This window comes from Narcine bancroftii, chromosome 2 (genome assembly GCF_036971445.1).
Source record: "Narcine bancroftii isolate sNarBan1 chromosome 2, sNarBan1.hap1, whole genome shotgun sequence".
Classification (NCBI taxonomy): Eukaryota; Metazoa; Chordata; class Chondrichthyes; order Torpediniformes; family Narcinidae; genus Narcine; species Narcine bancroftii.
In genome coordinates this window covers 173,016,671-173,044,012 of record NC_091470.1, presented here as the reverse complement: position 1 = coordinate 173,044,012, position 27,342 = coordinate 173,016,671, and the positions used below count along the sequence as shown (strand labels likewise).

Genomic DNA, 27,342 nt, shown 5'->3' with positions numbered 1-27,342 from the left:
TAGGAAAAGAAATTTGAATTGGATTATTTGCCATGATGCCAGGGGTATTATTTGCCTGAATGGCAGTGTAGGCTCAAAGAGCTAAATGACCTACACCAACTCCTATGCTCTATGCCAGAAACAAGGCTGTGATGAAGTCTGGAGCTGAGTAGTCCTGGCCAAACCAGTTCAATGTAAATGAGTTGAACTTACAAGACCAAACATTTTAGTACATAGACTCAAATAATATGCTGCCTTGTATGAGAGTTTATGTGATGACAACTGACACTCCAAAGTAGTGGCCCAGTGCTGGCCCAACAAAAGAATCTTAATTAACTGGCAGGAAAAGCAAAACAGCATCTCTCTTTCTGTTAACATTCCCAACATTGAACACTCAGTTTGGTCTGAAGGGCAGGCCACATTGGCGTGAGCCATGTGAATTAACTCCTAAAACAAACTGGAGATAAACACAGGCATGTCTACAGGACACTGCAATTCAGTGCAATACACAAAAGTGCTGGAGAAACTCAACAGGTCACATAGCATCTCGTAGACTTCTACAGGTGGACCGTGGGGAGCATCCTGGCTGGTTGCATCAATGCTTGGTATGGAAGCGCCAACTCTCAGGGCAAGAATAAATTCCAGAGGATTGTTAACTCGGCCTGCAACATCACAGGCACCAGACTTCACTCCATCGAGGACATCGACATGAGGCAGTCTTAAAAAGCAGCCTCTATCCTCAAACATCACCAGCACAGAGGCCATGTCCTATTCACTCTGCTACCATCGGGGAAAAGGTAGCCTCAAGACGAGCACTCAGTGGCACAAGGACAGCTTCGTCCCCACAGCCATCAGATTCCTGAATAATCAATGCACCACACTGCCTTACTTTTCATGCTCTGTTATTTTTATAATTTTTTTATATAACGTTTGGTTATAATATGAATGTTTACACTAAGATGCTGCCACAAAACTCCAAATTTCATAACTTGTTCCTGACAATAAATCCTGATTCTGATTTATCAGAAAGAGAGAGTAAGCAATGTTTCAGGCTTGAGCCTTTGTCAAGGGATGAGTCAAAAAAAAATAGGCAGGCACCTGAATACAAAGGTAGGGCAAGGGGGCAAGGAGAGGAGGGAGGGAGGAAGGGGCAGGGGGAGGAGTACAGGCTCACAGGTGAAAGGATAGATTGAGAAGTGATAGTGGGATAGCTCTTTGATAGGAGAAGGTAAGGGTGTTGGGAGCTGAGGAAAGGAGACGGAGAGAGGGGGAGAACGAGTTCATTAAAATTGGAGGTTGATGTTAATGCATTAATGTAATAGCTGTGAAACTCCCTTTGGGTTTTGGGATATCTAAGAATTGGAGACCAAAGAAGTCGAAGCAAGTTGAAATGCTTAGATTATTCCAGTGTCAAAATAGAAGGATGCATAGTTGTGTTATTTAGTTGATCACTGTTTCCAAAATGTTCCCCCACATAAACTCCAGTCACCTGGTCAGGCTCATTTGGAAATCTAAAATTGAGTATGACCTCCTTCCTCTCTGAGCTATCTGAAACTCTCCCGGGTAGACAATAAATACTGCCTCATCTATGCCTCATGCACGAAGGACTTGCCAGTCAACATTGGGAAAATTAACCTCTCCCCCTACGACAACCCTGTTGGCATAATCTGTCTACACATTCAAACCGCTAGTGGCTATTTGTAGACCTATCAGAATGATTGTACCTTTCTTAATTCTGATCTCTACTCATACTGCCTCATTAGTCAAGTCCGTCATTAAGTCCTTTAAATGGAGTTGAGACACACTCCCTGATTAGCCATGTATGCCTCTACCTCTTATCCATTCTCTATCTCACACATGTCAAACTCTGGCCCGCGATATAATTATATTTGGCCCGCAAGATCATTTCAAAAATGTATTAAAGGTGGCCCGCTGGCCGCCGCGCCAGTATAGCGCATGCACAGCTGATACTATAAATCCCAGAATGCATTGGCGTCAGCCCGCTAATCGCCCCCACCTCCTCTGTTTACGTTGCAGGGTCTCACCGTGGACTCTGGTTTTGGGGCCTGGCCGGTGTCAGGAGAAGCCAAGGCTGCTTCCCAGCGCCCGGAACCGGAGGCCTCGGGCCTGACCTCGCCAGGACCATTGCCCACTCCCCCTCCCTGCCGCAGGCCGACCCGCGACTCACGGTGACGGGGTCGCTGATCCGCCGAGATGCCGCCCTGCAGCGAGAGCCGATGCCCCCGCACTGTCGTCGTCCAACCCGATCGCCCGCAAACCCCTATAGAGGAATGACCCCTATAGAGCGATTAGTGTGTGGATGGGTCTTAGACACTTTGGGTCCAAAGGCTTTGGCGAGCAGAGACTGAAGAAGTGACGCAGGTGCTGGCCATGACAGCAGCCTGATGGGGAAAAAAAAAATCTTCAGTAAGAAATCAGAGGCAAGGACAGATGAGGCCTTTTCTTCCTGCCCAGTCTGAGCAGTGGAAATAACAGTTAGGCCAGTGCTATATTCCTCTTGTAGGATGTGGGAAATTAAGGGCAACATAAATATCCCTGATGACTTCACCTGTGAAGACAGCGTTAGGGAACTGGATTAACTCCGGATCATTCGGTTGCCAACTATAACCTCTCCCTCAATGTTAGTAAATCTAAAGTGCTGGTTATAGACTTTTGGAAGAGGTGTGGAGCTCACTTCCAGGTCTGCATTAACAGTAAGGAGGTGGAGATCTTGAGTAATCATCTTCAGTCCTGGTCCTCCCATCTGAGCACAATGGATAAGAAAGTGTGCACTTGTGCCTCTTCTTCTTCAGAAGACAGGGAATTTGGCATGTTACCTGCATCCCTTAACAACTTCTACATATGCACCATTGAAAGCATCTTGTCAGGATCATTATTGCGTGGTACGGGAACTACTCTGGAAAAGATCATAAAAAACTGCAGAGGGTTGTGATCATAGCTCAGGCCATTTTGCACACATCTGTTCCTCCATTGACACCATCTTTACTTCCTGCTGCCTGGGAAAAGCATCCAGCATATTAAAAGACATCCCATCCTGTCCACACTCTCTTCACTCCCCCTCCCATCAGGAGGATTCACAAGCATGAGATTATGCACTCAAGGACAAATTCTTTCCTGCCATTATCAGATTCCTGAAAGAACCTCACAATTATAAAATTATTCTGCCCTTTCCCTGCACCATCTAATCCTTCTCTGTAACTCTGCACTTCTACATTTTGTCTTATTTGACATTAATGTTATGTCCTGCTGATCTGCTCCTATAAAACAAACACTATCATGCATCTTGGCACATGACCAATAAACTTGTTCCAGATGTGGTCCAAGCAATAATTTGCTTTATCTTTCTATTTCTGTATTTGTGTAGTATCCAGTAGGTTGAAGGGGCAACTTCTGTTCCTTTTACTGATAATTTTGTATGTGTTCATGTGAAAATGAGTCTGATTTGAATTCTGGGAGATGTAATTACCCATTGACAAAGCCATGATAGCTTGGAACAACCATAACTGCATTGTCACCAAAATAATTGGTCTCAGAACCTTTATGCTCAAGCTTTTCAACTTGGAATGTGATGTTTAGAACTGTCTTTGCATTTGAAGAACAAGATCTTAGAAAGTCACGATCTATCAGGTGCCACTGATCTCCGTCCTATCGAGAATGGTCCTATCTTCAGCCACAGAAAAGGTTATTTCCAATGCCATCTATGCAAGAAGCCAAGGAACTATAATACTGTTTCCAACACTGAAGATAGTTCATGGTAAACCTGATTTAAAGAATTTTTATAGAGAGAACAACCCTCAAGGTCATTTCCAATGAGAATTATTTGATCTTCTGGTACCATTTCATTCTCCAACTAAGACATTCATTTCAGATGGACTCTTAAAAAGTCTACAAAAGGAACTAAGATATAGTAACAGCGATTAGGTTTTGCAAGACTCAAAATTATTTGATTTATTATAATAAGTAGTGTTCCATGACATATTTTCCAACTTTTGTCATTTTTATCAGTTACGCACATTATACATGAAACACTGGCTTGATCGTATTCTAATTTCTACTTTTAAATTGATACTGCCAGTAAATAAAATTTTATTAATATTATCCATTTAAACCTAACCAGACTGCAAAGGCTGAATTCTATTTTGTTCCGCCACTTAAACTCTTTATTAATTATAAAGGTAAAGAATGTTCATTAGTTAATTGAATACCTGAGGATAAGACCAGTGATTATTTTGACGGAAATATTTGAAGTGTTATATAGTTAGTAAAATTATGTTAATGCGATGCTTTAAGAACATAAGTATGGATAACAGGAATGGGTCATTTAGGCCCACTGGCTGGTCCCACCATTCAACAACCCCATGACTGACCTCTCTCTCAGCACCATTTTCCTGCTCTATCCCAATCCATTGATCTCTTCAATTTTAAAAATCGACATCTCAGTGAAGAAAAAAAAATCAATGACTGAGTCTGCTCAGCCATCATAGGATAGAGAACTACAAAGAGCATTTACTCACCTTTTGCATTGTTACGTACTCAAGACAGTAGCAATAAAAATTAGCCCAGTTTTATTTTTAAATAATATTTTTATTATTAAGTACAATATAATACCTTATCTAACTGACCTAAACTTAACCCCCAACTATGTGCACATATACTTATATTTGCGTGTGTGGAAATATCCCAAACCATTACAGTTCAGGCCCAATTCTCAAAAGGCAGTTCAAAGTCCAGTCTCAGAAATCCAGTGTTAACATGAAGACTCTTAAATTGATCCAAAGAAGTAATTACGAATGAGGTGGGAGAAATCGGGGTGTTGAGGTGATTCCAGAGAAATGTCCCTTTTAGGCGAGTGGCAATCCAAACTACCTTTTTAGTTTTCTAGGGGACACGGAGCGAGTGATTTTCACAAAGCTTCCAGAACCCTTGCATGGGTCAGACAAAATGCAGTATTACTTCTGCTTCCAAAACCCTTTCATGGGTCAGCCTTTCAAAGTGACCTTCCCTATTGGTCATAGTGTGGCATACTCATTCCCCTATCACACGGAGAAATCAGACAAATTGTCTTTTACCACATGAGGCCACTTCAGCATGGTATCACTTCCTTGCTTCTGTGCTGACTCCTTAAAATGGCCCCTGAGGAAACATGTTGGTCACATGGTCTCAGAACCTGTGCACTCACTCTGTCATCAGAGGTATTGAATTTGGGTACATACTGTTCTCAGCCTGTCAATCCACAGTCAATCTCTAGGGCCTGCAGCTTGATTTATTCTCTGAAAGTGACAGTCCCACTCTAATTAAAATGCAATAGCATGAACAAATGACATCCCATATTCTAGGTTCCTTAAGGTAGGAACATATCCAACCTTGATCCTTCAAATGAGTCTTTTAAAAATTCTGAGTGTTTCAATTGGGTCACCTCTCATTTTTCAAAGTACTGAAGAAAAGGAGCCTAGACTCAATGTCACCAAAATCAAGGAGCTGATTACACACTTCAAAACCATTGATCAATGGGGGATCAGTGGTGGAGGGTGAGCACATTTAAATTCCTCTGATTCACTTTCTTGGAGGATCTTTCCTGGACCCAACACACTGATGGCCATCGTGAAGAAAGCACGTCAGCACCTCTACATCCTTTGCGGAGGTTTGGTATGACATCGGAAACCTTGGCATATTTCTATAGATATATAGTGGAAAGTGCACTGACCGGCTTTACCATGGCCTGTAATGGAGGCACCAATTACAGCCATTTCTCTGGAAGCACCTCAACACTCCAATTGAGCGGAAAGCCCAGCAAAAGGTAGCAAACAGAGCCCAGTACATTACAGGCAAAACTCACCCACCATCAAGAAAATCTATATGTGGGGAAGTCACGTGATGGAGTAGTGACCGGTAAGAAAATACCAGCCCTCTCCAGAAAAGTAAAAATAAAGTAAAGAAAAAACAAAACCACAAACACAGAAACCATAACAAATTAAAAATAAAAGTATGGAGAAAATGGCAGCAAAGAAAGAAAAACCAAAAACAACGGGAAGAAAAGAAGGAAAGACGTCGGAAGAGAAAGGTGAAGGCCTTACCTGTACGAGGAGGCCCGCCGTGGAGAGAGAAGCCTGATCCCTGAGGTCAGTGGAAACCCCGAACACAGGACTACAAAGATGGCTCACGGAGCCAAACAAAAGTGCGCGAATCCTCGCGCATGCACGATACACAAGACAAAAGCAACACCGACAGGTGGGGGGACCAGCTGAGGAGTAAATCTCCACAGCTAAAGCAGACAAGTATAACACGACAGCAAGACTCCCAACAGTAAAACATAGAAAATAACGGGAACAAGAAGGAGGAGAATAAAAATAGGAAATCAGAGAAACAACAGATGACCAACCCAGAGGAAGAAGACCAACACCAATACACTTTTAATAAAAATAAGAAGAACAAAAATACCCAACAAAATAAAATCAACAACCCAACAAGAAAATCAGGTAAAGGACACAGATCCTGGAGTGGACTCAGAAGAAGAGGAGGGAGAACATCAAACTCTACACAGAGAAATGGAAGATGAAGGGAAGGGACAGTACATGCATAAAAAATTCTTTAAAGAATATATGGAAACATTAAAAGAATGGCTGACACAAGAATTCAGTGAAATAAAAAGAATAAAAGGTACAGAAGGAAAAGTGAGTAGATTAGAGATGATCATGACAGAAATAGGAAAAAGAGTAGACAAGGTGGAAGAACGAGAAACAGCCATAGAAATGGAAGTAGACGACTTAAAAAAGAAATTAGAAGAATCTGATAAAAAAGTTAAAGAAACACAAGAGCTGTTAGCTCAGAAGATGGATATAATGGAAATCTATAATAGGAGAAACAATATAAAGATAGTGGGCCTTAAGGAAGATGAAGGAGGCAAAAATATGAAAGAATTTATAAAAGAATGGATCCCCAGGGTCCTAGGATTACAGAATTACAGGAAGAAATGGAAATAGAAAGGGCACACAGAACATTAGCCCCTAAACCACAGCAACAACAAAAACCAAGATCCATTCTAGTAAAATTCCTAAGATATACGACAAGAGAAAATATATTGGAGAAGGCAATGAAAAAAATAAGAGAAGACAAAAAACCACTGGAATACAAAGGTCAAAAAATTTTTTTCTACTCAAACATAAGTTTTGAACTCCTGAAGAAGAGGAAGGAGTTTAACGCAGCAAAAACGACCCTATGGAAAAAAGGTTATTAATTTTTTGTTAAAATATCCAGCGGTGCTTAAAATAGTTATCCCAGGGCAGCAAAGCAAACTGTTCTCGGATCCGGAAAAAGCACGAAAATTTGCAGAACACCTACAAAACAGACAGAGAGATGAAGAGATGTAACAAGAACAAAAATGACAACAAACTATATATAAAGAAGAATAAAGTATAAGTAAGAACTAAGAAGGGAAAGAAAGGGAAGAAAGGAGGGAATTAAGAGAGTGAGCTTTGTTATATGCGAAGATTAAAATCTTTTCTGGGGGGCTGGGTGGGGAAGAATAACAGTCACTGCGAAATCAGTTGACGCTTGCGAGCGGGTTCGCAATCCAAATGGAGAGGGGAGTTGTGGTTGCCCGACAAGGGACAAAGGGCAACTCAGCGAGGGACTATTGGGGTTAAAGGAATTTTAGATATGGGAATAATGGAAATATTTTATGTTTTAGAAGTGTTGTCTTACAGTGCATTCAAAAAAAGTAAACAGAAATGGATAAGAAGGGAAGGTGGTGATGAGGAAACGGAAAGGAAAGATAAACAAAGTATGAAATGGCCATGTTGAACTATATGACTTTAAATATTAATGGAATACATAACCAAATCAAAAGGAAGAAGCTGTTAAATTTACTAAAGAAAGAAAAAATTGATATAGCATTCATGCAAGAAACACATCTAACTGAAGTGGAACACAAGAAATTAAAGAGAGATTGGATAGGACATGTAACAGCAGCATCATATAATTCAAAAGCCAAAGGAGTAACTATATTAATCAATAAAAATGAACCAATCAAAATAGAAGAGGAAATAATAGATCCAGCAGGGAGGTATGTAATGATAAAATGTCAGATATATTCAGAATTTTGGAATTTACTCAATGTATAAGCACCTAATGAAGAAAATCAAAAATTTATGCAAGTTATCTTTTTGAAGATCGCAAATATGCAAGGGAATATACTAATAGGAGGGGATTTTAACCTTAATTTGGACTCAAAGATGGATAAAACTGGAATAAAGACTAACAGAAAGAACAAGTAACCAAATTTATAATTAAATCGATGCAGAAAATGCAACTTTTGGATATATGGAGTTAACAACACCCAAAGGAAAAGGAATATTCATACTCAAGGACAGACCTATTCCTGTTATCAGCCCACATTCAAGGAAGAGTTAAGAAAATGGAATATAAAGCTAGATTGTTATCGGATCACTCACCCCTGTAATTGACAATAGAGCTGGAGGACATTCCACCGAGGATGTATAGATGGAGATTAAACTCCATGCTACTTAAAAGACAGGATTTTAGAAAATTCATTGAGCAACAAATTAAAATGTACTTTGAAATAAATATGGAATCAGTGAAAGATAAGTTTATACTATGGGATGCAATGAAAGCATTCATCAGAGGACAAATAAGTTATGTAACTAAGATGAAGAAGGACTACAATCGGGAAATAGAACAGTTGGAAAGGGAAATAACAAATACAGAAAAAGAATTAGCAATAAAGGAAGATACAACTAAAAGAAGAGAATTGACAAGACAAGAAAATAAAATATGAAACACTACAAACATATAAGGTGGAGAAGAACATAATGAAGACAAAACAGAAGTATTATGAGCTAGGAGAAGAAAACACACAAAATACTAGCGTGGCAGCTTAAGACAGAACAAACTAAAAGAATGGTATTGGCATCAAGGGAAAACAACAAACAAATTACATATAACCCAACGGAGATCAACGAAAAATTCAGCTACAGGGAATTCTACAAACAACTATATCAAACTGAAAACGAAGGGAAAGAAGACAAAATAGATGAATTTCTAACTAAAATTGAACGACCAAAATTGCAAACAGAGGAGCAAAATAAATTAATAAAATCATTTGAAATAGAAGAAATACAGAAGATATTAAAAAAGCTACCGAACAATAAAACACCAGGAGAGGATGGACACCCAATAGAATTTTATAAAACATTTAAAGACTTATTAATTCCTCCTCTCCTGGAAGTAACACCAGCATCGTATAGACCAATATCTCTACTTAACACAGAATATAAAATAGCTAAACTATGAGCAAACAGATTGGCTGACTGTGTACCAAAAATAGTAAAACTAGATCAAACTGGATTTATTAAAAAAAGATGAACAACAGACAATATCTGTAAATTCATTAACTTAATCCATGCAGTACAAGGAAACAAAATGCCAACAGTACCAATTGCTTTAGACGCAGAGAAAGCCTTTGACAAAGTAGAATGGAATTATTTATTCAAAGTACTACAAAAATTCAACCTACCAGAGAAATATATTAATTGGATGAAAGCATTATATAAGGGACCATTGGCGAAAGTGACAGTAAATCGATATATATCAAAACAATTTAAATTAAGCAGATCAACAAGGCAGGGATGTCCACTATCTCCCTCACTGTTCGCGTTAGCTATAGAACGACTAGCAGAACTGATTAGAACAGAAAATAAAATAAGAGGGATAAAAATAAAAGAGAAGGAATATAAAATCAGTCTATTTGCAGATGATGTTATAATATACTTAACAGAACCAGAAATATCAATAAAAGAATTACATAAGAAATTGAAGGAATATGGAGAAGTATCGGGGTACAAGATCAACACAATGAATAATGCGGATTTCACAAAGTTTAAGAAAGAATCACCATTTAGATGGCAAATGCAAGCAATTCGATACCTAGGTATACAACTAAATAATAATCTTGGCCATCTATACAAACTAAATTATCAGCCATTAATGAAAAAATTACAAGACGACTTAGAGCACTGGAAAAACTTACCACTAACACTGATAGGAAGGATAAACTGTATTAAAATGAACATCTTCCCAAGGATACAATACCTATTTCAATCATTACCAATTCACCTAACAGAGAAATTCTTCAAGGAGCTAAAGAAAATAATAAGGAAATTCTTATGGAAAGGGGGAAACCGAGAATAGCACTAGATAAATTAACAGAATGGAACAAACAAGGAGGCTTACAACTACCAAACTTTAAGAATTATTATAGAGCAGCACAATTAAGATACCTATCAGATTTTTATCTAACAAGGGAAAATCCAGATTGGACAAGATTAGAGCTAGATAAAATAGGGGAGAAGATACCTGAACATATACTATATAAGTGGGATGAAAAATTGGTGCAACATAGGAATTCACCAGTGTTGCACCATCTGCTCAACAATTGGAAGAAGATTCACATAGAAAGGAATAAAATAAATTACCAACTACCAAAATTAATATTGACACAAAATCAACTAATTCCTTTCATAATAGATAACCTTTACTTCAGAGAATGGGAGAGAAAAGGGATCAAAAGAATAGAAAATTGTTTTTCGGGAAATAAATTATTATCTTTTGAACAAATGAAGGACAAATATAATATAACTCACAATACAATGTTTGCATACCACCAACTGAAAACCTACTTGAAGGACAAATTGGGAAACAGTCTGAGGTTACCAGAAGGAAGCAATTTTGAATATGTGATTACAGACACAATGATAATTTAAAAATTTATAACAAGCAAATTGCAAGAAAAGGAGAACGAGGAAACAAACTGTAAACCTAAACAAAAATGGGAACAAGATCTAAACATAAAGATAAAGAATGAAACATGGGAAAAGCTATGCTCCGGAACTATGAGAAATACAATGAACACGAAGTTATGCATGATACAATATAATTGGCTACACAGGCTATACATTACACCCCAAAAATTAAATAAATGGGACCCAACAATATCAGACAGATGTTTTCGCTGTAAAAAGGAAACGGGAACAACAATACATGCAATTTGGGCATGTGAGAAAGTGAAAAAATTCTGGGAAGATCTAAACCAGATATTAAATAAAATCACAAAAAGCAATATACCAAAAAACCCAGAGATCTTCCTTCTAAGTAATATAAGAAATAAAGAATTTGGACTCGATTTGGATGGAGCACAAAAAAGATTTATTATGATAGCCCTAGCTGTAGCAAAAAAATGTATTATGTCAACCTGAAATTAGAAGACAACTTGAGAATACAACAATGGTATTAGTTTTTTAAAACAGCAAATTGAAATTTTTATTGGTATTAACTGTAATTCTGTTTCTAATCATTTTGTTTTATGGGATGCAATGAAAGCTTTTTTGCGAGGCCAAATTATCAGTTATGCCTCTAAAGTAAAGAAGGAGAGAATTAAAGAGATTGAAGACTTAGAGAAAAAGATAACTGCTACTGAAAAAGAATTTCAAAAACATGCTACCGAAACGCAAAAGAATCAGTTAACTAATTTAAAATTTAAATATAATGAATTATAAACATATCGGTTTGAATGTTTAATGAATCGAACTAAGCATAAGTTTTATGAATGGGGTGAGAAAGCTCATAAAGTTTTGTCACAGCAATTAAAAAAGGAACAATTATCTAGGATTATACCATTGATTAGAAAGAAATCAGGTATTACTTTTAATCAAAAGGAGATTAATGAGGAATTTTGAAATTTCTATAAACAATTGTATACTTCAGAATATAAAGATGTAACTGGAGACGCAATAGATTCTTTCTTGAAAAATATTAACTTGCCACAATTGAATCAAGAAGATAGACAAGAGTTAGATAAACCTTTTACAGACGATGAAATAGAAATGGCAATAAGAGATAGGCCGAATGGAAAGGCACCTGGTGAAGATGGGTTTTCTATAGAGTTTTATAAAGTTTTTTATGCTGATGTATCTTCTATTTATAAGGATGTATTACAACAAACTTATAATACTTTTCAATTACCCGAGCCTTGTTCTAATGCAATAATTACAGTTATACCAAAAAAAGATAAAGACCCTTTACAGGTTTCTTCTTATAGACCAATATCGTTGTTAAATGTAGATTATAAAATTGTAGCTAAAATTATGGCGAATAGATTAGCTCAATATCTGCCTAAAATTATACATGGTGATCAAACGGGATTTATAAAAAATAGGTATGTGTCAGATAATATTTTACGGTTAATAACCTTGATAAATAAATCTAAATTTCAGTTGAATTATCCAATAGTGGTTTCATTGGATGCAGAAAAGGCTTTTGATAGAGTGGATGGAAGTTTAGTTTTGGTTCTTCATTTATTGGATTGATAAAGGCTTTATATAATAGCCCGAAGACTAGAATTGCTGTTTATGGCCAAATTTCAGAATCTTTTAGTTTGACAAGATCTACTAGACAAGGATGTCCATTGTCACCTGCTTTATTTGCTATAGTCATTGAACCTTTAGCACAATTAATACGTCAAAATGAAAATGTTAAAGGTATGAGAGTTCTGAATGAGGAATACAAGATTAATTTATTTGCTGATGATGTTTTATTATATTTGGTGGATCCGGATACTTCTTTACCTGCAATTCAAGAATGTTTAGAAATTTATGGCCAATTATCTGGTTATAAAGTAAATTGGGCTAAAAGAGAAATTTTGCCAATTCAGTATATAAAAATATTACAAATTTGAAGTGGACTACACAAATTAAATATTTAGGAATTAATGTTAATACGAAATTTCAAGAAATATACTCAATTAATTATCTTCCTTTAATAAAAAGGATTAAATTAGATTTGATTAGATGGAGGGATCTACCTTTGGGTTTACTAGGGAAGATTAATACCATACAAATGAATATTTTTCCTAGAATACAATATCTGTTTCAATCAATTCCTTATTTTTTTTTTTTAAAAGTTTTTTAAGGACTTATATAAAGCGATTAGAGAATTCTTATGGAAGGGAAAATTTCCGAGAGTAGCAATGAGAAAATTGATGTGGGATTTTCAATTTGGAGGTTTAAGATTACCGAATTTTCAGCATTATTACGAAGCAGCTCAATTTAAATTTCTTAGTGCATTAATGAATATGGACGACCCACCTAGTTGGGTAAAGATAGAAATGGCAGTTATTTTAGAAAAATTTCCTCATGAGTTTTTGTTTCGATGGAATAAAAATTTACTACGAACTTACGATGTGCCAATATTGAAACATTTATTGAATTTATGGACAAGTAAACTTTAAAAATTGGGACTTAAAAATATATATTCTGGAAGATTGCCATTATATAATAATCAGCTTGTTCCTTTTACGGTCTCCAATGCCACTTTGAAACAATGGGAAAAGAAGGGAATAAAAAATTTATCTGATTGTTTTTCTGAGGGTTGTTTTTGTTCCTTTGACGAATTACAAAGGAAATATGGTATTAGTGGAAATTCTATATTTGTATATTATCAATTAAGATCTTTTGTAAAACAGTTATGTGGTCGACATATGATTTTATTACCTGAATCTAGTTTTGAAGAATATGTACTTTCAATACCAAAAAAGGGATATATATCTGATTTGTATTGTATTTTACAAGAAATTGATAGTAAAAAAGACTGGGATAAAGATAAGTTGAAATGGGAAAAAGATTTAGGACATAAAATAGCTGAAGAAGCTTGGATGGAAATTTGTCAGAATAGTATTCGGAAATTAATTAACGCTAGACTAGCGATGATTAATTATAATTTTATTCATCAGCTATATTTAACGCCGGAGAAATTTTAAAAATTTGGTCTTAGTAAGTTGGATTCTTGTTTTCGATGTGATCAGACGGCCAATACTCTTTTGCATACTGTTTGGCTTTGTGATCGATTGCAACAGTTTTGGAAAGGTATTCAATCTATTTTTAACAGTTTATATAATATCCATCTTGTATTAGATCCCGGTATATTTTTATTAGGGAACATGCAATCATTAATTGATTTAGGTTTAGAAGATTATCAGATTTCCTTTATCCATTTAGCTTTAGTCGTGGCTAAGAAATGTATAGCACTTACTTGGAAAGATAAAAATATATTAACTTTAGATAAGTGGTATTTGGAGATGAAATTTTGTTTGACTATGGAAAGGATATCTTTTTCAATTCAGGATAGGATGTCTTTTTATAAGTTAAAGTGGACTCCGTTTGCTAATTATATGCATTTAAGTTTGATTTAAATATATGTTTAAGCGTGATATTTTAGTATTGATAAAAAAATTTTTTTTGTTGTTAGAATTTTTTTTTAGGTTAAGTTTTATCTCTTTTTTTGTAAGTGGGTATTTTTTTTTCCATATGTAATATTGTTAATTTTATTAACTCTTCACTCTTTATTTTGGGGGGGGAGGGCTGGACTAATTTTAAGTTAGATTACTAATATTGTGTTACAATTAATGGGGGGGGGTTATTTTGTGTAGTTTTCTGATGTAATATTGTAATCATACCATTTTAATTTTTTTTTCTTTAAATGTAATTATCTATTGTATTCATGTTATAAAATTTTAAATAAAGTCTTCAAAAAAGAGAAAACAACAATGGTACATAGAAATAAATAAATGTATTCCATTAGAAAAAATAACATATAATTTAAGAAATAACGTCACAATATTCGAACAAATATGGGAACCATACATGAAACACAATAGAGAAATCCTACCACGGACCTCCACCATCTAAAATGACAGAAGACAACGAAAAGAATTGACCCAGTGTGTAAAAGTAAAAGACAAAAATTTCTTGTTTATTTTTATTAAATGACGACATTGTTTAACGCGTTTAATGTATCTTATAGATTGAACTTTGAATAAATGGGAAGGTGGGGTGAGGAAGGGAGGGAAGGGAGGGGGGAAAGGGGAGAAAATGATGCTATATATTCAAGAGAAAAATGTCTGTATATATTTTGGTCAGTATGGTTCATAGTGTGAAAAATAAAAAATAAAAAAAAAGAAAATCTATATGCCTGATTCATCAAGGATCCGCACAACCCAGGACTTGCTCTGTTCTCGGTGCTGCTATCATAAAAGAGGTATAGATTCCACAGACTCATACCACCAGATTCAGGAACAGTTGTTACTCCTCTACTATCAGAATCTTAAACAAAAGACTTAATTAGAGATGTATTTAAAGACTCTTACTTTGGACATTACTTATTACTGAATATTTATTTTTTTATTTATTGCAGTTTATATTTTTCTTTGTTTACATTTCTCTCTTTTGCATGCATTTTTTTTTTCTTGAGTACAGTTTAGTTACTGATAAGTTGAAATCATGCCAAGCCCACAGGAAACAGAATCTCAGGGTTATATGTGATGTCATATACCGTATATACTCAAAATTTTCAGTTCAAATTCAGGGGGAGGGGTTGACTTTTACATGGGTCATACTTTTGAGGGTCTAAAATTCACACAAGAATCCAAAAGTACTGTATATATTTAAAAAATGGATGAGTTTTGGGGACCAATTTTTCAGTATGTATTTGGGGGAGGGGCTACTGATTTTGACTGCATTAAGTTTCTGCGTCGTTCAAGGCATCATGAGCTCAGAAGCCAGGGATAGTCCATGGGAGCTCAGATGGGGCCTAGGAGAGAGTCTGTGGCTGGGGCGTCAGGAGCTCTGGTGTTTAGGCAGCCGAGGTGAGGGTCTGCAGTTGTGATATCGGGAGCTACAGTGGGCGAGTAGGTAGTGGCTAGTATATGTGTTGGGGCATTGTGAGCTCAGATGGGTAGGTGGCCAGTGCTGAGGAGAGAGACTGTGGCTGGGGGTAAGGGAGCCCTGGTGTTTGGGTGGTCAGAGCGAGGGTCTGCGATCAGGGTGTCGGTTGTTCCAGTGGGCAAACGGCTGGGGCAAGGATCTATGGTTGAGACATCAGAAGTTCAGATGGGTGGGCGGCTGGAGCCTAGGAGAGAGGCTGTGGCCAGGGTGTTGTGACTTCTGTGGGCGAGTGGCTGAGGTGAGGGTTCACAGTAAGGTAATTGGGAGATCAGATGGGTGAGCGGCTGGGGTGAGAATCCGTGGATTGGGAGGGGCGGGGCCAAGAGTTCAGAAGGGCAGGCGGTCATTGCATCGGGAACTCAGATGAGGGGTCGGGGTCAAAAATAGGAGAATCAACTTTTACACGAGTCATGTGGAAAACAGGATTTTTGTTCTAAAAGGGGGAGTCGGCTTTTACACAGTATTGATAATTACACAAGTATATACTCTCTCAAAAAAACTGAACGACCGTTGAGTCTAACGTCTATAGTGTGCAAAATATTGGAGAGGTTTCTTAAGGACAGGATCTATGAGCATTTGGAGAAGTACAGTCTATTCAAAGATAGTCAGCATGGCTTTGTGAAGGGAAGGTCATGCCTCAAGAGCCTAATTTGAAATTTTTTGGGAGGTAACAAAAAAAATGATGAGGGAAGGACTGTAGATGTGTACATGGATTTTTAGCAAGACATTTGATGAGGTCACCCACGTGGTACTCATCCAGAAAGCCATGAGATCAGTGGAACCTTGGCTGGGTGGATAGAAAATTGGCTTGCAGGAAAAAGAATAGTCGTAGAAAGAAAATATTCTGCTGGAGGTCAATGACTAGTGGAGTGCTGCAAGGATCTGTTCTGGGACCCCTGCTCTTTGTGATTTTTATAAATGACCTGGATGAAGAGGAGAAAGGATCGATCAGTAAGTTTGCAGTGTTGGAGGAGTTGTATATGGAGCTGAAGGATATCGAAGGTTACAAGAGGATATAGACAGGATGCAGAGTTGGGCAGAAATGTGACAGATGGAGTTTAATCTGGATAGGTGCGAGGTGATGCATTTTGGAAGGACCAAGCAGAAGACTGAGAACAGGGTTAATGGTCAGTTGCTTACGAGTGTGAATGAACAGAGGGACCTTTGGGTTCAAATCCATACATCCCTCAAGGTTGCCACACAGGTTGATAGGATAGTTAAGAAGGCCTATGGGGTGCTGGGCTTCATTAACAGGGGGATTGAGTGCAGGTCATGTTGCATCTCTACAAATCTCTGGTGAGTCCACACTTGAAATACTGTATTCAGTTCTGGTCACCTCGTTATAGGAAGAATGTGGAAGCCATGGTGCAGAGGAGATTTACCAGGATGCTGCTTAATTGGAAAACAAGTTTTATGAGGCAAGGTTAGCAGAGCTAGGACTTTTCTCTTTGGAGGATAGAAGGGAGAGAGAAAATTATGAGAGGCGCAGATAGGGTGGACAATCAGTGCCTGTTTCCCAGGACAGGAATGGCAAACACCAGACAATATATGCACAAAATTAGGAGAGGTAAGTTTAGGTGAGACATTTAAGGGTTATTATTGTGTTTTTTGGTTTTTTTTTTTACAGAGAGTTGTGGGTGCTTCAAATACCTTGCCTCGTGGTGGAAGCTGAAATACTAGGGGCATTTAAGAGACTCTTAGACAGGCACATGGATGAAGGAAAAATAGAAGGTTATGGGGGAAAATCAGTGGCAAAATATTTTTAGGTCAGCTGAATTAACACAATGTGTCAGCATCATTATGCGATTAAACATGCTAAATTCAATAAAAGTTAACTTAATGTTTCTCCAACTTACTACATGATACCGCAAATCTGAAATTATTGTTGCATTCATGCTAAATTCTTTTTTTTTAAACTTTATTTATTCGTTCAAAAAACAAATTATATATGACATATACAGCAATTAAACATGAACATTTTTTTTATATATAAAAAAGAAAAAAAAAGAAAAGCTCCCCCCCTTCAGCCACCTCTCCTAAGGAGAGCCATAAAAAAAGAAAGAATATTAAAAAAAGTTAAATATACATGTTAAAATATAATCACTATAAATTGAAATGTAAATATTATGAGTATAACAACCACTTATTAACAAAAAAATTATAATTATCATGCGAAACATACGTAATTTTTTCCATTATTAAACAATATTTCATCTCATTATGCCATCTATTAATATCAATCATATTTGTATCTTTTCACGTACTAGCAATACATTTTTTTGCTACGGATTAAGCTAAATATACAAAAGCAATATGAAACTTATCTAATCCCAAGCCTTTCAGGGGTTACAAACTACCCAATAAAAATACTGTTGGATCTAAAATTATTTTAATCTTATACAGATATTCTAAAAATGATTGAATTTTCTTCCAAAAAGATTGTATATGTATACACGACCAAACAGCATGAAAAAAAGTTCCAACCATATCACCACATCTAAAACACAAATCCGATTCATTAAAACCATATTTCTTTAAATTTTTCAGGTGTCAAATATAATTGATGTAAAAAGTTGTAATTAATCATTGCATAACGTGCATTTATCAATCAAGTTACACTATCATAACAAATATCTAACCAATCCTCTTCAGAAAAAGTAAAACCAATATCCGCTTCCCATTTAATTTTAGACCTATCCCAACCCTTTTTATCCAAACCATCCTGTAATATTTGATACATAAATGAAATATAACCCTTCTCTGGTACCTTCATAAGAAAAGTCTCAAATTTAGTCATTTTAGGTAAAATCATATCTCTACCAAATATACATTTTATCAAAGATTGAATTTGATAATAAAGAATTTTTATCAATACCAAAATCTTCCCTCATCTGATTAAAAGATAAAAACTTACCGTCTTTAAAACAATCTCCCAAATTTTTCACACCTTTAAATCTCCAATGCAATAAACTTTGATTATGTATTGAAAAAGAAATAAGTTGATTATTATACAATGGAGTCAAAGCCAATAATTTACCCCTAGAGCTTATAATTTTATTTTTCTTTATCCATTACTTCATTAAATGTTTTAGTATAGGCACATTATATTGTTGTAACAAATTCATATTCCACCTAAACAAAAACTGATGTATTTCCAATTCAGAAATATTTGCTATCTCAATTTTAGCCCAACTGGGAGGCAGTACCAAATCCATCAATGAGCTAATAAATTGAAGTTGGGCTACCTCATAATAATTTTGAAAATGTGGTAAACGTAATCCCCCTAACTCATATTTCCAAGTTAATTTATTCAAAGCTACTCTCGAAAATTTACCCCTCCATAAAAACTCCCTAACCATTTTATTTAAATCTCAAAAAAAAAATTTATCAAGTAAATACGGAATAGATTGAAAGAAATATTGTATACGCGGAAAGATATTCATCTTAATTGTATTTATCCTTCCAATTAAATTAATAGGTAAATCTTTCCATTTAATCAAATCAGTTTTGATTTTTTTTCATTAACGAAGCATAATTTAATTTATATAAAGATTGATAATTAACATTCAAAATTATACCCAGATATTTAATTCGGTCAGTCCACTTCAAATTAATAATATTCTTATAAACTGAATAATCTCTTTCACTTACCGGTAATATTTCACTTTTTTCCCCAGTTAACTTTATATCCAGAAAGACATCCATATTGTATTAAACATTCCTTCAAATGCAAAAGTGACTGAGTTGGATTTGTTAAATACACCAATACATCATCAGCAAATAAATTAATTTTATATTCTTCATCTAAAACTTTCATACCTTGTATCTGTGTATTTTGTCTTATCAACTGTGCTAAAGGTTCAATCACTAATGCAAACAAACCTGGTGATAAAGGACAACCTTGACAAGTTGATGAAGTTAACTCAAAAGATTCTGAAATCAAACCAATCTAGCTACCGGTTTACTATAGATTAGGGTTAGAGCCCTAATCTAACCAATAAAAGAAGGACCAAACTTAAATTTCTCCAAATCTTTAAACAAAAAATTCCATTCAACACTATCAAATGCTTTTTCTGCATCTAGAGATATCACCATCGGATGATCTAAAGATTGTCGAAATCTATTAATCAAACTAATCACTCCCAAAATATTATATGAAGCATATCTATTCTTTATAAAACCTGTTTGATCAGTATGTATCAACTTTGGTAAAAATTTAACCAATCTATTCGCTAATACTTTAGCTATTATTTTATAATCTACATTTAACAATGAAATTGGTCTATATGAAGATACCTTCACAGGATCTCTATCTTTTTTAGGAATTACTGTAATTAAAGCACTAGAACAAGACTCAGGTAAATCATAATATTCTCCAACTTGATGTAATACATCCCCAAACACTATCGATAAATCATCTTTAAAAATTTTATAAAATTCAACCGAAAATCCATAATCACCAGGCGATTTACCATTTGGGATTTCCAGCATAGCCATTTTAATTACTGAATCAGTAAATGGTTCTTCTAACTCCTGTATATCTCCATCCTCTAATATCGGTAAATTCAACTGTCATTTAAAAAAGATCAATCGATCCAGTTTCCTGTTTTCCTTCAGATGTATATAACTTTTTAATCTCACGAGGTTTATAATAAGAGAATTCCGTCTAACAGCATTAATAGTCCTCGATATCTGTTCTTTCTTTAATTGCCACGCCAATACCTTGTGTGCTTTGTCTCCCCATTCGTAACACTGTTGTTTAGTCCTATTAATCACACATTCAAATTGATAAGATTGCAAGGTATTATATTTCAATTTCAGCCTAGATAATTCTATTTTCTGATCTTCTGTAGCATCTTTCTGAAATTCCTTTTCTAACTCATCAATCTGTTTACCTAATTCAAGACTCTGATTTAATCGATTCTTTTTTTTATCTTAGAAGTATAACTAATTATTTGTCCTCTCAAAGAGGCTTTCATAGCATTCCAAAATACAAACTTACTTTGAACAGATTTAGAATTTTCTTTCAAAAAAAATTAATGTTTTTTTTTCCCAAAAAATCAATAATTTCCATATTTTTTAAAAACATTGTGTTAAATCTCCAATGATAAGCTATTTGAATTTTCTCAGAAGTTTCATATGTAAAATATAACAGAGAATTATCTGAAATCACCCTACTTTTATATTCCGCTTGTTGTATTTTCCCTTGTAAATGTGTCGATACTAAGAAGAAGTCAATCCTTAAAAACGATTCATGTCTAGATGAATAAAAGGAAAAATCTTTCTCTGTCGGATTAAGATGTCTCCAAATATCTACTAAATTAAGATCTTTCATCAACGCTTGGACCTGGATTGCCATCTTGGATTTTTTTAACTTTCTTCAGAGATTTATCTAATAAAGGTTCCAAATCACAATTAAAATCACCACCAACTAAAATATTATCATTAGCTTGACCCAAACATAAAAATGCATCCGAAATAAATACTTCATCATCTGCATTTGGAGCATAAATATTAAATAAAGTCCAAAATTCCCCAAAAATTTTACAATTCAATTTAAGAATACATCCTGCCTTTTCCTCCATTGATTGTAATTCAAAAGATAAATTTTTATGTATCAAAATTGCTACACCTTTAGATCTAGAATTAAATGAAGAAAAATATACATGCCCAACCCGATCCCTTTTTAATTTCACACTTTCCTTCACATTCAAATGTTTCTTGTAAAAAGGCAATAACAATTTTCATTTTCTTAATATACGCCAAGACTTGCTTATGTTTAATCGTACTATTTAATCCTCGAACATTAAAAGTAGCAAACCTCAACTTCGACATATCTACTATTATTACTAAATACCAATAATATCTTTATATAAAAACTCAAATCAACGTATATAGGCCCTCTAATAAAAAAAAATCACAAATTAAAAACTAAGAAAAGAGTTAAAAAATACAATTAAAAAAATTCCCCCCCAAAAAAAACTACCAAAAGGTAGTAATCCCCTAAACAAAAATTGGGTGTGGATCACCCACCAGTGGCTGATGACTAGTAAAGAACTTAGTGCAAATCTCCCCCTCCCCAGCCAAACAATCAGTAACATCCAAGTATCATAATAACAAAAGAAAAAATAAAATAAGAAAATTCTTCTTTTCATCCAAAAGACTCCAATCTCGAAGATCCCATTTCGGAAGGAGGTGGACTCTTTCCATTCCTATTTTTCCAATTTCTGCCATTTCTTCCATTTCCAAAACTACCAAATTTTTCTTTAGGAGATAATGGTGGGCTACATCTTTGTCCTCTTATATCCAGCAATGAGTCAGCAAAAATCATTGCTTCACAATCAGTTTAAAAAAAAGAAATTGATAGTCTCCGTAAAACACCTTCAACACTGCAGGGTAACGAAAAGTAGACATAACCTTTACGCCACAAAACTTCTTTAACTGGATTAAATCGACGTCGACGTTGAATGACATCTCGACTCAAATCAGGATAAAAAAAGACTCTACTATTCTGAATCAATAATGAGGTTTGTCGTTTTCTCGCATTTTGTACTGCAAGTCGAAGTATTGCTTCTCTATCCAAATAACTCAGACATCGAATTATTACCGGTCTCGGGGGTTGACCAGCTGAGGGTTTTCTTCTTAAAGCTCTATGGGATCTTTCCAGTGTCAATCCCCCAGAGAAAAATTTTTGTCCTAATATTTGCAGAATTCAGTCTTTAAAGAAACGAAGAGGGTCTTGTCCTTCTGTACCTTCTGGCAAACCAACAATTTTCACATTATTCCTTCTGCTTTGATTTTCCAAATAATCTATTTTTCTTTCTGGCTCTTTCTCATGATCTCCTAATTCTATGACTGATTTTTCCACCTTCAACACTTTTTCTGTGTTAGAAGTCACTTGTTTAAGTCCAAAAAAGCAGTTTGAAATTTTTTAAATTCTTCATAAGATGCATCCACACGCGTCTTAACCATATTTAATTCATTTGAACCATCTCATTCATTAGAGATGTCAACAGAGGTTGAATAACTGCATACATTATTCAATTGCATACATTGTGAATCCATAAATCTCACCTCTGCTCTCTCTGACATGGTAGTAGAACAAGGTAACTGCAGCTCCTGCTGCAATTCAACAAAAGGCATTTTAAAAGATTTACTGCGGGTCTGGACTCCCATCAACGGCATCCCAACTTCTTCAGGGAGTTGCTGCTGGTCTCCCCCCGCATCTTGTTGTCTTCTCATCCATTCGTGAAGAAAAACGATTTCTTCAAATTGTAATGCTGCCTGATGCATTTCCTTTTCAGCCTCCACAGGCGATCCTTGGGATTTAGACAATGAAGAAATTGAGCCTGGGGCTGTTTCAAGTCGTCTAGGCCCCAGATCTTCAGCACTTCGAAAATGTATTTTCTTTTGAATTTGAGATTTAATCTTTTTACCATTAGTGGCCATAATAATTCCTTAATACTTTAAACTAAAATTTAAAAGGTTTAAACTTGGAAACAAAGGGTTAAAAAAACGGGTATTTAAAAGTCTGGCCAGAGAGGTTGAGATTGCACGTCTAGACTTTTAACCATCTTGCCACTCCCCCATGCTAAATTCAATAAAAGTTCATTTAATGTTTCTCCAACTTACTACATGACACAGCAAATCTGAAATTATCTTTGCATTCAGTTTGAAGTTATCCATTATAATCCACAATTTCTTTGCAACAAGCAAACCTTTTGAAAAATGTTGTTGTCCAATATTATTAAGAATGTTTAGTTGTTGAAGAAGAACCAAGAGGCTCTAACATCTCTTGGAAGACTAGTATAACCAGTGTTTATGGTTTATGCAAGCAATAGCATAGGTAGAGCATCAGCATATTGCCTTTTACTGACTTCTTAAATATGCTGTTCTACACAATTCTTAGAGAGAAGCAAATTCCTGCATATGGCAACATTATGGTGTAACAAATCTGTGTTAATATTAGTATTTAGGTAAATGTTAAGCTATATTTCTTATAAATATATCTTAAGTTAGTTGTGGGTTGGTTACAGGGTTACATGGTTACACACACAGATCACGTACATTTACAGAGAACCATTGTACTCAAGAGAGATCATTCTTGGAGTCACAGCTAATGGAACTGAAGTGGGTCTTAATTATTCAAGAACAATAGAATATTTGCTTTAGTAAAAGCTGAAGTATTGAAGTACTCCAGAACTGCTGAGAGAAGCCATCTGTTTAAACAAGAACAGATTTATTAGACTTTCAAGTGTGACAGAGTATATGAAGTATATAGAATACATAGATATGTTTTTGGAAGATAAATTGGGAAAGGTTTGTTTGAATAGGTTACATACAAACACATTAAAACAGATCTTATTTGAAATACTGGAGTTCTTCCCCATGCTAGACATATCGGCTACACAGCTTTTGCAAGAGCTTTGAAGAGTGCTCAAGAGACTTCACTAATGGATTGTTGTTTGCAAAAGGCAACAGATGAAAAGAGCATGTCGGAACAGGGTTTCTCTCAGAGAGAGATAGATATACAGAGATCACTTGACAATGTTACAGCCAGCAGAAGTAGCTGGAACTGGTACAGGACAACCTGGCAAGCCTGTTTGGAAGACGGCCCTTGTGGTTCATGCAAGAGGAGAGGACTGGCTATCTAATGTTTCACTTGAAATAAGTGAATAAAAAGGAACTCTGCGGTGACCTGAAAGAAAGAGGTTTTCATCTGGAGAACCCTGAATGGGCCAAGGTTTCGTCAGCAAGACACTGAGGTGACTGATGGAATTACATCAGTTGTGGATGTCTTGGAACAACAAATCTCTCTCTGAAAACTGGCAAGAACCTTCCTGAGTGGTAACCATTTACATTTCCAGCATCAAAGCCTGGTGAACTTTATAAATGTTAAATTCTCTGCACAGTATAAGAATTGCCTGCAACCAGTGAACTTGGAGGAATGAGAAGTGAGATTGGACTGTGAACCAATAAACTTTTCTGAACTTACACACACATTACATACATGTGCGCTTAGAATTAGAAGGGGGCTGTTAGGTTAAGTAAGTTAATAGTGATAAGTTAAAGTTAATTCTGTTTTCATGTTTAAAAATAATTAAAAGCAACTTTTGTTTAAGTAACCATTTGTCTTGGTGAATATCTATTGCTGCTGGGTTTTGGGGTCCTCTGGGCTCGTAACAATATTAGGCTCTTGTTATCCAAGTGTTCATCTGAAGACCCAAGGGCTGTAGCAGCGGAGGCTGACATTTTATAGCTGGCTAAAAAGCACAGCAAGAAAACACATCCACATAACCAACCCCTCCAATATTGACCCCTTGGCATACTCTAGTGTTCTTGGCACATCACTCCCTACAAGCAAGCAGCCTGTGGACACCTTGTCTTGGTGTTATTACCACAGGTGTTGGGGAGTAAATGTCTGCAAGTGCCTTCCATCCTGCTCATTTGTGGGAAATGCCCAAGCCAACTGCCATTAAGGGCTGTGGCGGTTGGCTAAAATCCTGCAAGCCTACTGTATGTATGGGACCAGTTGTCCCAGCAAAGATTTCTGGTGGACACAGGTTCAGAAGTTAGTGTATTTCCACCCACCGGTTTTGACACATGCCATCCAATCCTGGACTTGCAACTACAGTTCCAACATTCCGACCTTTGGCACCAGGAAGATGAATGTCAAGTTTGAGAACCATCTCTACACTTGGCCATTTATTGTAGCAGCAGTATCCAATCATTCATTCCTTGTCAATTTAAAAGGGCATCCACTATTGATGGATCTACTTTTCAGACTATTCCTCTGGCAGATGACTAAACCCCTGCTTTGAGCTTTCAAACATTAGGTAAACCAGTAGATGAATTCTCCAAGCTCTTGGAAAATTTCCTTGAGATTACTACTCTACAATTTTCTGCCTCCACGGCAAAGTACGGTGTTATTCATCGCATTTGTATTAAGGGCCCTCCCATCAATGCTAAAGCACGCCGCTTGCCTCCAGAGAAGTAGTGCTTAGCTAAGGAAGAGTTTGCCAAGATGGAGTAACTAGGCATAATTTGTAGATGCGACAGTCCCTGGGCATCTCCATTACATATGGTTCCAAAACACACAGGAGGTTGGTGACCTTGTGGAGAGTATACGCAGGATAATAATGCCACCAACCTGGACCGTTATCCGTTGCCTCATATTCAAGTTTCTCAGTTAATTTTCATGAAGCAAAGATCTTCTCCAAAATAGACGGTGCATGGCTATCACCAAGTACCAGTAGAGCCAGAAGAGATTCCAAAAGCAGCAATAATTACCCCATTTGGGTTGTTTGAATTTTTATGAATTCCATTCAGATTTAAGAATGTCACTCAATCATTCCAACGGGTGATGGATGCTTCAGCACATGTATGACCAATGTCTTCATTTACCTCGATAATATTTTAGTGGCCAGTGAAACAAAGGAATAACATTTGGAACATCTTCGTACACTTTTTATTCGTCTTCAAAAGTTTGATTGACCATCAATCAGGATAAATGTGTTTTTGGACAAGAAATGATTGATTTCTTGGGGAATAGATTACTCAGGAAGGCACAACTCCGCTACCATCCAAAGTTAAGGCATTACCAAATACTCAAGACCTGCTATGATTAAAAGCTGGCAGGAATTCTTGGGAATGGTAAATTTTTACTATCCATTTCTCTTGGGAGCAGCTCATATCATGAAGTCGATTTTCGATTTACTGTCCAGAAATTCCAGAACCATCCATTAGACTGAAGAGGGAAGCAATGCCAGATTTGCTGGCTCATGCAACTATTCTCAGCTACCCAGTTTTAAATGCAGCCACTGCCCTTTCTACAGATGCTTCCAGTATGGCCATAGGAGGTGCACTTCATCAATATGTCAACTGGCAATGGAAACTGTTAGCATTCTTCAGCCGCCATTTTGTGAAGCAGAGAAGAAATACAGTGCTTTTGATGAGGAGCTTTTGGCCATTTACTTGTCTATTCGACATATGTTATTTTTTTGAGGACAGAGATTTTACTATGTACACCAACCACAAACCCATAACATTTGCATTTTACAAGGTCACAGAGCCCTGGTCAACTCAACAACAATGGCAATTTTCGTTGCAGAATTCTACACAGAAGTAATACATATTTCCGGAAAAGACAATGTAATAGCTGATGTTCTGCTCCACTCGAAGCTTCGTCCGTAGATCAAGATATTGACTAACGGCTTTGGTCGCGGCCCAAGAACATGACCATGAGACGAATGCTTATCAGACTCCAATCATGAACCTACAATTGAAAGATGTCCAGTTTGGAGTTAATGACAAACTACTCATCGGTGATATTTCAACAGGACACCCACGCCCAGTAATTCCAGCATCATGAAAACGTCAAGAATTTGACTCTGTGCATGGTCTCATATCCTTTGATTAGATTGACTGCTCATATGGTTTCAGACAGGTTTGTATGGCACAGTGTTAAAAAAAGTTACACAAATGGCAAGGTCCTGCATTGCCTGCCAAAAACCAAAAGTTCAACAGCTTACTAAGGCACCACTGCAGTCCT

At 36.2% G+C, this 27,342-nt stretch overlaps 1 protein-coding gene across 18 annotated transcripts in view; it reads right to left on the bottom strand.

Moving 5' to 3' along the window:
* tmem269 (transmembrane protein 269) overlaps nt 1-27,342 on the bottom strand; it is a 149,706-nt gene that overhangs the window by 106,889 nt on the left and 15,475 nt on the right. For 4 of the 18 annotated variants that reach the window (XM_069919133.1, XM_069919141.1, XM_069919144.1 and 1 more), the window contains exon 2: nt 19,443-19,512. The exons of 13 other annotated variants lie outside the window; for them this stretch is intronic. The gene's annotated coding sequence lies outside the window, so the exon portion shown is untranslated. Of the gene's footprint in view, nt 1-19,442; nt 19,513-20,969; nt 21,050-27,342 lie in introns of all 18 variants that reach the window. One more of the 18 variants, XM_069919134.1, reaches the window with a different exon arrangement.